This window comes from Dipodomys merriami, unplaced genomic scaffold (assembly GCF_024711535.1).
Source record: "Dipodomys merriami isolate MVZ:Mamm:240054 unplaced genomic scaffold, mDipMer1.0.p SCAF_26, whole genome shotgun sequence".
Classification (NCBI taxonomy): Eukaryota; Metazoa; Chordata; class Mammalia; order Rodentia; family Heteromyidae; genus Dipodomys; species Dipodomys merriami.
The window spans coordinates 12,741,271-12,756,821 of NW_027204048.1; the positions used below are offsets into that span (position 1 = coordinate 12,741,271).

Consider the following 15,551-nt stretch of genomic DNA (forward strand, 5'->3'; position numbering starts at 1 on the left):
CCAGATTTTTGATATTTAATTGGCGATAAGAATCTCAGGCTGGGCGCTGGTGGCTCATACCTGTAATCCTAACTACTTAGGAGGCTGAGATCTGGGCAGGAAAGTCTGTGAGTTGTTTTTTTTTTTTTTGGGGGGGGGGGTCCAGTCATGGGGCCTGAACTCTGGGCCTGGGCACTGTCCCTCAGCTCCTCAGCTCAAGGCTAGCCCTCTACCACTTGAGCCACAGCACTACTTCTGGCTTTTTTTCTTTTTGCTTATGTGGTGCTGAGGAATGGAACCCAGGGCCTCAGGCATGCAAGGCAAGCGCTCTACCACTGAGCCACCTTCCCAGCCCCTCTGTGAGATTCTTATCTTCAATAAACCACCAGAAAACCAGAAGTGGTACTGTGGCTCAAGTGGTAGAATGCTAGCCTTGAGCTGAAGAGCTGAGGGACAGCGTCCAGGCCCAGAGTTCAAGCCCCATGACCAACAAAAAAAAAAAAAAAAGAATGTCAGGGACTTTCCTCTCTGGGCTGGCTTTGAACTTGATCCTTAGACTTTAGCCTTCAGAGTAACTAAGATTACAGGCATGAACCATTGGTGCCTGGCCTTTGAGACATATTTTATCCTTCAGTAATATGCTTCTAGTAAACTCTTCTTTCTAGGTATGCTAAGAAGGTTTACTTCCTGCAGACACCTGTTTATTTCATTCATCAGTTTTACATCTTGGGAAATCACCTGACATATTATTAAATCATGGTTAAAATGAAGGTTCTGGTTTGGTGCTGGTGGCTCATGCCTATAAGCCCAGCTACTCAGGAGACTGAGATCTGAGGATCAAGGTTCAAAGCCATCCTGGGCAGGAAAGGCCCGACATTTTTCACTGCCAATTAACCATTAGGAAACTGGAAGTGGAGCTGTGGTTCAAAGCCATAGTGTACTAGCCTTGAGCAAAAGAGCTTAGGGACAGCTCCCAGGCCCTGAGCTCAAGCCCCATTACACACACACACACACACACACACACACACAATGCATGTTCTGATTCTGAGGGTTTTGGTGGGACTTGAGGGTCTGCATATCTAACAAGCTTTCAAGTACTGAGTCTTCCTGGGTGAAGTGGGTGGTCTAGTCTATGGACCACACAGGGAGAAGCAGGCATCCAGAGATACATGCGTGCTCAGTTACAGCCTGCTTACTGTCTCTGTGATCTTGGCTGTGTTAAAGGTCTCAGTGGGAGGAAGGTAGGGAGTCCTGTGGAGGGAAAGCTTTGCATGAACATTCATGCAAAGATTAGAGATTTCTGTTGGGCTAGTTAATTAAATGTTGTCTGACAGCTATAACATACATCAGGAGCTGATCTTTTGTGTTGTAAAATATAATTGAGAGTCAGGCATAATCTGGTATTTAAAACCTCAAGGAATTCATTCCCTTCTCCCTGGCCTCCTTTAGTCTGTTTTCTTGTTGTCTGGAAGGATAGTTGTGAGTGGGCGGGTTTTGAAGAGTGCATAGTCACTTGATTTGCTAAGCAACAATGGGCTCTGTGTGCCAAGTTCACTGCCCAGAAGTTGGGAGACCTAGACACATGCCTATTAACCACATTGCTCAACTGGGGTCCCTACTCAGCAAATCCCCTCCAGGGTCTATTCGATTTCAATATAGCCCTAAATGAAGAAAGGAAGCAAAAAAAGTAATTGACACTACAACATAGAAGCACTGAGCACCAGGTGATTTTCCTTCCTTCCTTCCTTCCTCTCTTTCTGTCTGTCTGTCTCTCTTTCTCTGTACTGGTATTTGAACACAGCTTCATGATGGCTAGACAAGAACTCTACCACCAATTTTCCCATTCAAATTTCAATTCTAACTCATGTTACCTGGCAAGCATTTGACATATCTGTCAAAACTATTGAAACTGATTGTACTTGTTTCTACCAAGCTTTTTTTTCCCCATTATCTTTTCATAATTTAGACAATATATGGTTAATAGAAGTGGATTTTAGACACGACTGACCATTACTGGTAGGTCTAACACATGTCCAAAACCCTTGGAATATTACAAAAAGGAAGGTTAAAGCCAGGATGTCTTAGAAATGCAAACAAACAAGCAAAGAAAACAACTCCCAAACTGACTGAGTTAAAAAGCAAACCATTTTCATAAAAGAAAGAAATTCTCTGGCGCTGATTCCTGTAGAGAAGAATTCCATATTCAGGTCAAAAGCGTAACAAGCCCATCTTGATTTGCTAGTCATTTATTTATCTTTGCAAGTAATAATAGAAACCGTGTGGGCTGGGCTCTAATCCGACTCTTGCTTTGTAGGGCGTCCAGATGGCCCAGGTTTAGCCCCTGCCTACATTTCCTGCTGATCCCTGGAAAAGGAAGTGGCTTCCTGCCTGTTCAAATAAAATCCACGCATCTTTTACTTGTGTTTCCTCATGTAGGAAGTCAGGGTGTTTTGGGCAGATGCCAGGCCTGAGAAAGGCCACATTCTTCCCCTTCACCAAGAGGTGCATGACCCCCACCTAACCAGATGAGCCTGTCTCCCTGTGGTGGTGGGCAGGGCCAGGCTGTGGTCAGTGAGATTCTTTGCACTGAGGGGAGAAACAGAACTCCTTGCCTTTGGTTTTTCTTTGATGGTGGCAACCCACAATTATCAAGAAAAGCCAGTGTTAATACAAGCTCTGAAAAAGATACCCTTTCAAGTTTACATTGATTTCTCTAAAACACACTTGAAAATGGAAACACATGTTAAAAAAAAAAAGTGGGAGTGTAACCCCCGCTTTCACTTTATTTGATGTCAGTATAACATGTGGAGGAGAGGGGGACAAACAAGTCGTTTAAGGATTCAGGTGGACCTGTTGTAACAAGGAGAATTACAAAATGTCATGTCAAAAAAAAAAAAAAAAGTGGGGGTGGGGGGTGGATGGGAATGGAGGGATGGGAGAGGGTGATGTGGGGGCTGGGAGAGGTCAAACATTAAGCCAAAGCAAACAAGACAAATAAGTTGGAGTTCAAACCTGGATACCTGAAGTGGGGATTAGAAGAGGGGTTTCTCATTCTCAACCAACATAGTTGCTCATGCCTGTAATCCCAGCACTCTGGAAGCCCAGACAAGAGGACTAAAAGTTGGAGACTAGCCTAGCCTACATAGCGAGATTCAGTCTTTAAAAAAAAAAAAAGAAAGAAAGAAAGAAGAAAACAGATTTTCTAGCTTTTTTCTCACCTTCTGTGTATATGTATTTTTCACCTAGAAGGAATTTTTTTATTTTTGGTCGTGGGGCTTGAACTCAGTGCCTGAGCACTGCCCCTGAGCGTCTCCATTTAAGGCTTGAGTTCCACCACTTAAACCACAGCTCCACTTCCAGCTTTTTGATGGTTAATTGGAAATAAGAGTCTCATGGACTTTCCTGCTGGTGCTGGCTCTGACCCATGATCCTCAGATCTCAACCTCCTAGTAGGATTACAGGGGTGAGCCATGGGTGCCTAGTTCTAGGTTAGACTTTTAACCATGATGTCTTTCCCAGGGCACGGAATACCACATTACTATCTTCTCCCTGTGAGTGGGACTGGCACCCCAGCTACAAATCCAGGCAGAAGTACCCCCCGAAGCAGAGACCTGGGCCTTTGCACGGCCTGCCTTCCCAGGTACGTGCTTGTCTCTTATCAAACTACTTATTGATGTAAATTATGGATGCATATTTTTTCACATCATAGATGTCATCAAGATCACTACGTCTGTTGTTGTTGATCTGTACAGTTTTTGAGGAAAATCTGATGGCGATGTCCCATTTACCTAAGAACAGAAACCTCTTCCCTGCATTCATGTCAGGTCTAGCTTGGATGCTGCCGACACTAGGGACACAGTTACATGAAGCACAATCCCTGCGCCTCCCGATCTGTGCCTGGATGGTGAGATTTGCATTTGGTGCTCCCGGTAGTAAGATTGTGTAACAAGCAGAACGCCAGAGGCTCACTCCTGTAATCCTGGCTACTCAGGAGGCTGAGATCTGAGGATTATGGTTGGAAGACAGCCTGGACAGGAAGGTCCATGAGACACTGATCTCCAATTAACCACTAGAAAACAGGAAGTGGTGCTGTGGCTCAGAGGGGTAGAGCACTAGCCTTGAGTAAAAGAGCTCAGGGACAGCAACTATGCCCTTAGTTCAAGCTCCACGACCAACAACAACAAAATAAGAAAAAACATGGTGTAACAGTGGTGAGCACTTTGCTGAAGACAGAAAAGAGAGCAGGCTGTTATCTAAGGACTAATTATGTCCAGGCTTTTAGGAAACAAGTTGAGCGTATTTCCCATGCACTGATTTCAATTCTCAGGACTTCAGATTGACAAGATATTAAATTTTATTTTGACACATGCTGGGATGTGTTTGTTCTTGGTTAGCCTTTAACTCCTGATGACAGGGCTAGGCCAGGGCTGCTGGAATGAGGTTGGAGTGTTGCCTGTGTGCTGGAATCTCTAATTCCTGTCTGTCCCTGCCCTCAGTTCTTGGCAAGTAGATCTCAGCTACAGGTGAGAACTAGAGTGTGGTGGTGGTGTGTTGTATGTCTGAGTGATGTGTTTTCAAAGGGTGATATCTATCCATTCCTGTGCTACTGCCTGCTTCCTGTGTGATCTGGGCACAGAGCTTGACTTCTCCGAGCCTCTGATTCTAAAGATTATGCCAATGTAGAAACTCAATCAATTATTGCCTAGCAAGTACTGAGTATATACCAAGGTCTTTCTTTGTGTGTGTTGTATATTGGTCTTGGGGCTTGAACTTAAGGCCCAAGCACTCTCCCTGAGCTTTTTTGTGCTTAAGGCTAGTATTCTACCACTTGAGCCACAGCTCTACTTCAGGCTTTTTTGGGGTAGTTAATTGGAGATAAAAGTCTCATGGCGGGCTGGGAAGGTGGCTCAGTGGTAGAGTGCTTGTCTTGCATGTATGAGGCCCTGGGTTCAATTCCTCAGCACCACATAAACAGAGAAAACTGGAAGTGGCGCTGTGACTCAAGTGGTAGAGCGCCAGCCTTAAGCTGAAGAGCTGAGGGACAGCACCCACGACCAAAAAAAAAAAGTTGTGGATTTTCCTGCCTGGGTGGACTTTGAACTGTGATCCTCAGATCTCAGCCTCCTGAATAGTTAGGATTACAGGCCTGAGCCACTGGTACCCTGTTCTGGGTTGGACTTTTAACCATGCTGTCTTTTCCTGAGTGCGTAATACCACATTATTATCTTCTCCCTGTGAATGGGACTGGCACCCTAGCTACAAATCGAGTAGTGCCTGATACTTAAAGTCTGCTTTCCTAAATGGAGATTATGCGAGACAGATTTTTTTAAATTGTTGCTGCTGTGACAAACTACCTTACAGGAACAATGGAAGGGAGCTGGGCGCTGATGGCTCACACCTGTAACCCTGGCTACTCAGGAGGCTGAGATCTGAGGATCACAATTCAAAGCCAGCCTGGGCAGGAAAGTCTATGAAACTCTTAACTCCAATTAATCACCAGAAAACCAGAAGTGGAACTGTTGCTCAAAGTGGTAGAGTGCTAGCCTTGAGCAAAAGAGCTCAGAGGTAGTGCCCAGGCCTTGAGTTCAAGCCCGACAACGAAAGAAAGAAAGAAAGAAAGAAAGAAAGAAAGAAAGAAAGAAAGAAAGAAAGAAAGAAAGAAAGAAAGAAAGAAAGAAAGAAAGAAAGAAAAGAAAGAAAGAAAGAAGGAAAGAAAGAAGGAAAGAAAGAAGGAAAGAAAGAAAGAGACAACTGAAGGGAGGAAGGATTTGTTCTGGCATATGGTTTCAGAGGATCCAACCCAGTCACTTGACTGCCTACTTCTGGGCCTGTACTGAGGAAAGCATCATGATAGTGGAATGAATGGTAGAGGTTGTTCACTTCATGGAGGCCAGGAAGGGGCCTTAAGGGGAAGTGGGGACAGGAGAGAGAAATTGCATTCCTGGGAGAAAAGGTGTGTCCTGGTCCCCTGGTACAGGACAGGGTGGGGACAGGATGTGGCAGATGACTTGAAGTAGCCCCGGAGTCAGAGAGGACTCTTGAGCAGACACCTGAGAATGGAAAGGCATGGGCCAGCTGTGCCCAGATGGGAAACAAACCTGAGGGCAGAGTGTATCCATCAAAGGGCCTGGAAGGGTTGCCCGAGGCCACAAGGAAAGACGCGTGTTTGGGCTGAGGATGTCACTGTGATTCCAATTTGTAATGAAGCATCACCCTCCGATAATGACGACTTCATTGGGTGTATTGCGCAGGGACTCTGCGCTGAGCGCATCCCTTGCACTGGCTCATTTCATTCTCATACCTGTCCCTCAAGGTCATGTGCAGCTGCTATGTCTGTTTGTGCTTTAGTTCCAACCCAGGGAGCTTGGGCCACAAGGATGGTCCCTCAGTCTGAGGGCTGCAAGTCCAGTGGACCTGTGACTCCCTATGGGGCCAGGTTGGTCTTCCTCCTTAGCTCTGATCTCTCTGTATTATCTCTGGTTCTGGTGGCTCTGTCCAGATCTCTGCCTTTCATCAGGACACCAGATATTTGGGCACTCCTTTGAAGACCTGACTTTAACCTGATGACCTCCTGAAGACCCTGACTCCACATGAGGTCTCATTTCAAGGTGTTGGGGTGGGAAGAATGGAGAGCTTCAACATATGAATTTTGAATAGACACAATTCATCCAATCACACCTGTGTGTGTGTGTGTGTGTGTGTGTGTGTGTGTGTGTGCGTGTGTGCGTGCGTGTGTGCGTGCACGCGCACGTGTGCATATATGTTGGTACTGGGGCTTGAACTCAGGGCCTGGGCACTGTCCCTTAGCTTTGTCGTTCAAGGCTGGTGATCTATCACTTGATTCAAAGCTCTACTTTGGTCTTTTTGTGGTTAATTGGATATAAGAATCTCATTGACTTTCTTTCCTGTTGGGGCTGGCTTCCAATTGTGATCTTCTGGTCTCAGCCTCCTGAGTAGCGAGGATTACAGGTATGACCTACTGAGCCTAGCCCATCACACCTTTTTACAGATGAGAAAATGAAAGTGTAGATGATCTTGTGAAGCTGCTCATATCACACAGCCACTAGACCGAACCACACAAAGTTGCTATTTTTTGAAAACAGCTGGCTGTTGGGCGCTGGTGGCTCTCGCCTGTAACCCTAGCCACTCAGGAGGCTGAGATCAGAGGGCTGCAGTTCAAAGTCAGCCAGACCAGGAAGTCTGTGAGCCTCTTATCTCCAATTAACTACTCAGAAAAAGTTGGAAATGGCACTGTGGCTCAAGTGGTAGAGTGCTAGCCTTGAGCAAAAGAAGCTCATGGAAAGCTACGTTCAGCCCTGAGTAAGCCCCAGGACCAGAGCAAAACCAACCAACCAAGGAAACAAAAAACCAGCTAGAGTTGTAAGATTCAACCTAAGTGATAGCAGAACTGAGGCTGGTTGAAGTCCACTTACTGCTGTGTCCTATTACCTAGCTCTCTGTTGGCTTCTAGCATTTTCTTTTGGTTTGCCAGACAAAGCTATGTTGTAGAAATCAGGGTTCTAAGATGCTAGTCTGGTAGTGTTGGGTTCTTGAGTTTCTAGAGAAAATACTTCCATTAATTGATTAGCCACTTTGTGCATTTTGTGGTGCTGGGGAATCGAACCCAGGATCTTGTGCATGCTCTGCTCATGCACCTCCCTCCCCCCAGTTTGCTTTATTGTTGCTTTAGAGGTGATATGCTGTGGGGCTACCTTTATATACATCCAGAAATAAGTACATTTCCTTTTGCATAGTGTCATCTGGTCCCTCCTTCTCTCCCACTCCTTCTCTCCCATCTCCACCCATCTCCACCCAGGAGTTGCTGGGCTGTGTGTGTGTGTGTGTCGGACATAGGACTTGAACTCTGGGCCTGAGCACTATCCCTCCACTCTTCAGCTCAAGGCTAGCATCTCCACCCAGAAGTTGCATAGTTCTCTTTCATTCATGTCCAGTTTCCACAGTGGCACTGTGGCTCACATAGTAGATTGCTAGCCACAGCAGCACTTCCAGTTTTCTGGTGGTTAACTGGAGACAAGAGTTTCACATACTTTCCTGCCTGGGCTGGCTTCAAAGCATGATCCTCAGATCTCGGCCTCCTGAGTAAATGGGATTACAGGGGTGAGCCACTGGTGTCTGGCAGCTCTGGTCTTCAATTTCCTTCTCAAAGGGGTCTGATAGTAAGTGAAAATCACCTAACAGTGTGTTGTTAGCACTGAAATTTGTACTTACCTGCATTTACTTGTACATTTGCTTGGAAATATTTCAGCATCCAGGGTTCAAGCCACATGAGCCGTCGTCCCGTCATGAGATTTTGTTCAAGTAGCTTTTCTAATGCCTGCAAGATAATTTCCTATTTTCTTCTCTTAGTGTTGAAAGTGAGAGAAAGGTGTTCTGGATATTAATCTACCAAGAGTCGTGTTGTTTTTAGCAGTTCAGACATCAGGAATAATTGCTATGCTGTTCAAGTGGCAGAAAAGTGTAAATAAGAAGACTTTTCATATTCTCTTTTGGCAGTACTGGGGTTTGAACTCATTGCTTGTGTTTGTTAAGTAGGCCCTCTATCATTTGGGGCACACCCCTTTTTGTTATAGGTTTGTTTTTTTGGGGGGTCCAGTCGTGGGGCCTGAACTCTGGGCCTGGGCGCTGTCCCTCAGCTCTTCAGCTCAAGGCTAGCGCTCTACCACTTGAGCCACAGCGCCACTTCTGGCTTTTTTTCTTTTTGCTTATGTGGTGCTGAGGAATGGAACCCAGGGCCTCAGGCATGCAAGGCAAGCGCTCTACCACTGAGCCACCTTCCCAGCCCTTGTTACAGGTTTTGTTGTTATTGTTGTTTTGTTTTTCAGATAGGGCCTTGAGTGTTTGCCCAGTGCCAGTGTTGGACCAACATCTTCCTACTTACTCTTCTTGTCTAGCTGGGTACACACAGGTAGACCGTTATACCCACCTTGGTTTGTTGAGATGGTGGTCTTGCCAATGTTTTTTGCCAGCCTGACCTCAATCTCTGCCTCTGTAACTGGGATTGTATGTGTGTGTCACCTTGCCTCGCCCATAAGAGGGCTTAATTCTTAACTTTCTAATGTTTTTGTTCGAGTTGAATATGTTTTTCCAAACAAAAAAATGTGAATTCATACTTTACTTGTGCAATCAGCAAGAACAGACCTTTGTTGTCCTTCTAGACTTTTCCTGGAAATCTTCCCTGTGTGGACTATTTTAGTTTGTTTGTTTATTTTTGGTGTTAAGACAGACTCTAGCTATGTAGCTCACTGTGAATGTAGCTTAGGCTGGCCTCAAACCTGAGAGCCTCCAACTTCAGCCTCCCCAGGTGCTGGTATTATCGTTGTGTGCTATCTTGCCGGGCTTGGATAGGGCACGGATGATACTCAAGCTAGGTCCTGAGACATGAATTTAATATGTCCAAGAGAAGATGACCCAGACCTCCAGCCTCCCCTCCCCCTTCACAGCCAAATGTCTGAAAAGGGTTTGTGTTCTTCTCATTCCCTCAGGGCTCCTGTAGCCGGTGTGCAGTACTCCGCGGGCGAGGTGCAGCCCAGCCTGAGGAGTTGAAGTGGGTAGGGCTGTTTTCCTGGCCATCTCAGTGCTGTGGGCTGTTGCCCTTCCCTCCAGTGCTGGGGCTGTGGGGCCTTTCCTGTCTAGGCTGGCTTTGAACCACAGTCCTCCGATCTCATCTTCCTGAGTAGCTAGGATGGAGGCGTGAACCCCTGGCCCCCAGGTGCGTTTTTCTTCTTTTTGCTGTTCTGGAGATCACGTACAGTTCTCACACACACTTGGCCAGGGTTCCACCACCACCCTGCTTCTCAAACACAGGTCTCTCTTGTCTTCTATTTAACTTTCTATTTGCCTCTTTTAGGAAATGAGGCATTTGGAGCTGGGGACGTAGCTCAGGGGTAGCGTGCTTGCCTGGCATGAACAAGGCTCAAGGTTCTCTCTCTAGGAGGTAAATCAGAAACAAACAAGAAACCCCAAAGGGTGGCATTACTCCCACTCTCAGGTTTTGTTTGTTTTAGTGTCAGTCCTGGGCCCTGAACTCACGGCCTGGGCGCACTGTCCCTGGGCTTCTTTTACTCAAGGCTAGCATTCTACTGCTTGAGCCATAGTACCACTTCCAGCTTGTTCTGAGTAGTTTATTGGAGATAAAGGTCTCATGGACTTTCCTGCCCAGGCTGGCTTCAAACTGTGATCCTCACAGCTCAGCCTCTGGAGTAGCTAGAATTATTGGTGTGAGACACTGGTGCCCCCCTTTCAAGTAGTTTTCTTAAAGTTGTTCTTGCCGGGAGCCAGTGGCTCATGCCTGTAATCCTAGCTACTCAGGAGGCTGAGATCTGAGGATCACAGTTCAAAGCCAGCCCGGGCAGGAAACTCGATGAGACTCTTATCTCCAATAAAGCACTAGAAAACCGGTGCCATGTCTATAGGGCATCTGTCAAGAAGAGAATGAACTTTTGCATTTTTTATGCTAGTAGTAGGTCTCGAACTCAGGTCCTTCCCCTCTTATTTTTGGTTGGTCGTGAGGCTTGATCTCCAAGCCTACGCACCTACCTGAGCTTTTTCACTCAAGGCTAGCACTCTGCCTCTTTGAGGCACAGCGCCACCTTTAGTTTTCTGGTGGTTCATTGGAGATAAGAGTCTCACAGACTTTCCTGCGCAAGCTGGCTTTGAACTGCAGTCCTCAGATCTCAGCCTCCTGAGTAGCTAGGATTACAGGTGTGAGCCACTGACGCCTGGCTGAGGCTGGGATTTGAGTCTTGCGGAAGTGCGTTTCCATTCTGTCTATACCTTTGCTATAGCTGAGGAGGATCTCAGGCAAGCAGCCTCCACCTCCGGTGGCCTCCCTCTCAAGAGGCTACTTTTCCTAGAGTGGAGGCAAAGCTCCCGGCACCCAGGTGGCTGTGGGGGTGCACATGGGCTAAGTCAGTGCACGGGTTCCGTGCGTTCATTCCGTCAGCAGTGCTCATCCCTGTTCTTGGTTGTTGCTGGTGTGTTTTTTTTTTGAGTGGAGGTTAGCGGGGCAGCTTCTGTTCCTTGGGAGCCCGTGGCTTTCATCTGTGCAGTGTAAACAGCAGTGAGCTAATAAAAGCCACAGTAAAGCAGACACAGCCCCTCTGAGGACCCAGGACATCCTTCCAGTCAGAGAAGAAGAATTCCTCCAGGCTGCTGATCACTCCCACAGGAGAGCCTTTCTTCTCTAGACTGGCCAAGGTGCTTCTTGGGCAAAGGGTGGTGGCAAAAGCTTGTAATCCCAGCATTCAGGAAACAGGCCTGAGGATCACAGATTCAAGGCCAGCCTGTGCTACACATCAAACGCTGGGAATGTGGCTTCGTGGTAGAGTGCTTGCCTAGCATGCATGAGGCCCTGGGTTCGACTCCTCAGTACCACATACACAGAAAAAGCCAGAAGTGGCGCTGTGGTTTAAGTGGTAGAGTGCTAGCCTCGAGCAAAAGAAGCTCAAGGATAGCGCCCAGGCCTTGAGTTCAAGCTCCAGGACTGGCAATATAATTTATTAATTAATAAAAGTTTGAAGGCCTGAGTTCAAACCTGAGCAATGCCAGTAAATAATAAATAAATAAAGATGTTTCTTCTTGATGGGAATTTAAAATGTCAAAAAATTAAAATCGTGCACTCTCTCTCTCTCTCTCTCTCTCTCTCTCTCTCTCTCTCTCTCTCTCTCTCTCTCTCTTTCCCTCCCGTACCTCCAATTATAACTGCTTGGGAGACAGAGATCAGGAGGATCATCGTGTGAGGCTATATGGAGCAAAACGTTAACAAGTCCTACCTCATCTCAACTAATAGCAAAAGTGTTGCGAGCACCTGTGAAGGAGGTTGGAGACCCTGAATTCAAACCCTAGTACCACCAAAGAGAAGCGTATTTGCGCACTGGCTCCTTCTGATTAGTGTTGAGTTCTGCTGTGGCTCAGGCCCATGTTCAGGAGGCTGCATACAATCTTAGCATCTGCCTGCTGGCTCAGGGGACCCAAACCAGCCCTGGAAATCTCCTAGATGCCAAGGTCACTTCAGTTCTTTATTTCATATTTTATTTTAAATGTCTGTGCTGTTCCTGGGGCTTAAACTCAGGGCTTAGGTGTCTATCTGTGAGCTCTTCGTATTCAAGACCACAGCTTCTCTTTCGGCTTTTTCTGAATAGTTCATTGGAGATAAGAGTTTCATGGACTTTGCTGCCCCTGCGGGCTTCTTCCCATAATCCTCAGATCTCAGCCTCCTGAGTGGCTAGGATTACAGGCATGCACCACTAGTACCCTGCTGGCTATGGTCACTTTAGATTACAGATACATCCTCCCAACCCAGACCTCTCCCCAAACTCCAGTCAAGGGCCTCCTAGGCCTCCAGCCTCGGGATAGCTAATTCTTTGCCACCACTGAGGCCAGGTAAGCCTTAGAAACACAGTATGTTAGGGCAGGGTGAGTTCCTTAACATCTGGGTAGGAGAACTGGAAGAGGGGACTTGGGTGGTCTGCAGTTAGTACAGAGTCTGAGAACTGGTACTATTAATCACCCATTCTTGATAGTATATTGCTAAAGATAATAGTAATCAAGTGCAAAAGAGGAACAGGATAATAGGCTCGTTTGCTTTGTTTGGCCACTGCATTCCTGCTCCAATGCCCCACTAGATGCCTTTCTCCTAACTAGACCCTTCACCTGTCAGAGTCCTGCAGTGTGCTCTCCTAAAGGCTTTGTTTCCTGGTGAAGGAAACAATCAACTGGACGCCACCCCCCTTGCTGTCTCCTGAGGGCACCCACTTCCTGACAGCCACTCACAGGGCTGATTTCTATTTTAGGCAGAAAGCCAAAACTATGCAGGAAGCTGGGTGGAGTCGTGCCTGTCTATAATCCCAGCATTGTGAGGTGGATGTCAAAAACTGTATTTGATTTTGGTGCCTTGCATCTTGTATACACATTATCTAATTTCAGGAGGGAAAGGGGAATAACAAAATGCTGAAACAAAGTCACAGGATGACCCATTGCAACAATGAGACTCACAAGACACTATGCTGGAAATGAACTTTACAACTATGGGGTGAGGGGATTGAGGGAGGAGTCGGGGACGGAAGGAATAGTAGAAAAACAAAGGAGGGGGTAACAATGTTTGACAAGAAATGTACTCATTACCTTACTCATGTAACTATAACCCCTCTGTACAGCATTTTACAATAAAATTAACTTAAAAATAAATAAAGCTGGGGCCAGGGGCTCCTGGCTCACACCTAATAATCCTAGCTATTCAGGAGGCTGAGATCTGAGGATCACAATTCAAAGCCAGCCCTGCCAGGAAGGTCTCTGAAACTCTTCTTTTCAATTAACCACCAGAAAGCAAGAAGTGGAGCTGTGGCTCAAGTGGTAGTAGAAACCCTAGGACCGGCACACACACATACACACGTCTTGGAGACAAATGTCTTGGAGAAGTTCATCTTTCTTTCCTCAATAGAGAATCTTTTGAAGGGACTAATACATCAAGTGTCCATAAATTTATTCTGTTTCATTCAAGGTTTTCAAGGATTTCTTTTTCTTTCAGTGCTTGGACTTGAACCCAGGACGTCACTAAACATGGTAGTAGGCAAGCGCTCTCCTACTGAGTAATACCTGGGCCAACCTTGTTTTTCTTCTGACAGCATCAAATCAAACTTTGTTCTTATTTTTTGGTTTAGATTTAAATGGCTAAGGCCGTCCTCCGAGATGTGGTGTTGGGGGCCACGGAGGAGGGTGGGGCCACTTGTCAGGAGACTTGCAGGGAAGATGGGCGGCTATTAGAATGGGTCAGGTTTAGCAGCTGCTTCAGCACTTGTGGGGGTCTTGGTCCTCAGTGAATCTCTGGACTGGTCATCATCCATTTGCATCACACTGTGAGGGATTTGCGTTTGTTGTCTAGCTCTCTGGGTCCACCTTAGGGGGACAAGGCAGCAGGAGGTTTTTGTTTTTCATTTTTGCTGGTCCTGGGGCTTGAACTCTGGGCCTGGGCACTGAGCTTCTTTTGCTCAAGGCTAGTGCTCTACCACTTGAGCCACAGACCTACTTTATCTGGCTTTTTTTCAGTAGTTTATTGGAGATAAGAGGCTAATGGACTTCTCTGCCTGCTGCTGGCTTCAAACTAAGATCCTCAGATCTCAGCCTCCTGAATAGCTAGGATTACAGGCGTGTGTCACCAGAGCCTGGCTTAGGTGTTGAAGGTATGTTTGTTCAAGTGGCATGTCTTTATGATTCCTGTCTGTTGTATGATGTACTGGCAACTTCCCAGTGCTCATTTCCATTGCTCCCAACTGGTACTGCATCGCCATGTTGCAGACATGCAAACACATGTTATGTAAGTATATATACAGTACAAATAATGTGTATGTGTGTTGTATACTCTAAATTGTGTGTGTGTGTGTATGTGTGTGTTGGCTCCAGGGCTTAAACTCAGGGCTTCAAGCTCATGCTTAACTTTTTCGCTCAAGGCTGGTGCTCTATTGCTTGAGCTATAACTCCACTTTGGCTTTTGGGTTTGTAAATGGAGATTTGTCTTCTTGGACAGGCTTTGAACTGCAACCTTCAGCTCTCAGCCTCCTGGGAAGCAAGGATTACAAGTGTGAGCCACCAGCCAGCACTGTTGAGCTTATATTATACTTTTCTAAAAAAAGATGCTTTGCTGTGTGAGTTAAGTTGATTAACTAGCCCTCCATTGTCGGACATGAGTGGCTTCAATCTTTCATGATTAGGAAGAAGTATCCAATGAATTGCTGCTGCATGACTCTCAGTTACCTCCTATAATCTAACCGTTAGTCCCTTCTTCCCTTTAGACCAGCTCTGTCCAAGAGAAGCAGGGATTTCACATGAGCAGTTAGACATATATTGTTCTTAATTAACTTACTCCTTACTTCTTGAATCTTATCCCCATGGCTCTTGGACCATATTTCTCCAGAATTTGTTGTTGTTGCTGTTTTGGTCCCTTTTCCTTCACGGAACTGCCTCATTGGGCTGTGTTCTGGATATCCATTATTAACTCTCAGTATTGGCATTCTAGGGGTTGAAGGCATGGTTCAGTTGGTAGAGCGCTAGCCAATGAGCAAAAGGGATCAGATACTGAGTTTGAGTTCCAGTCTTGGACCTAAAAAGAAAAATATTGGTATTCTAGATGAGTCCTGCCTTCGGTCCTCTCTTCCCTCAAGCTACATGGACTGTCTGAATTGCCTCATCCCCTCTTAGACTTCAACTTTCATGATGCCCAAATCCCTCTACCATTCCTGTCCCACATAGATGGTTGATGAGTATTTGTTCAATGATTACACACCTCCACCTGAATGACTCAGAGTCCTTGGATGGCTGTCCCTAGCTAGTCATGATTCTGCTCCCACTCCCGTGTTCTCTCTCTTTTGGTTAAAGGCAGTGTCATCTATTCTCAGGAACCTGAGAGTCGCTCTGGGTTTACTTCCCTTGTGGCTCCCTTTACCTAATCGCTCAGTCATCAGCCTGCTGATCCACTTCCTTTATCCTTTTCCCTTGAATCGGGTTCCCTCTTGTCTAATGCTGCTCACCTTCCTCTCTTATCTGTAGCCCCACAAAAA

At 46.3% G+C, this 15,551-nt stretch overlaps 1 protein-coding gene across 1 annotated transcript in view; it reads left to right on the top strand.

Annotated features, from left to right (window-relative positions):
- Nucleotides 1-15,551, top strand: part of Tjp2 (tight junction protein 2) — a 120,260-nt gene that overhangs the window by 22,307 nt on the left and 82,402 nt on the right. The window contains exon 2 of the mRNA XM_070035703.1: nt 3,499-3,619. The gene's annotated coding sequence lies outside the window, so the exon portion shown is untranslated. The remainder of the gene's footprint in view (nt 1-3,498; nt 3,620-15,551) is intronic.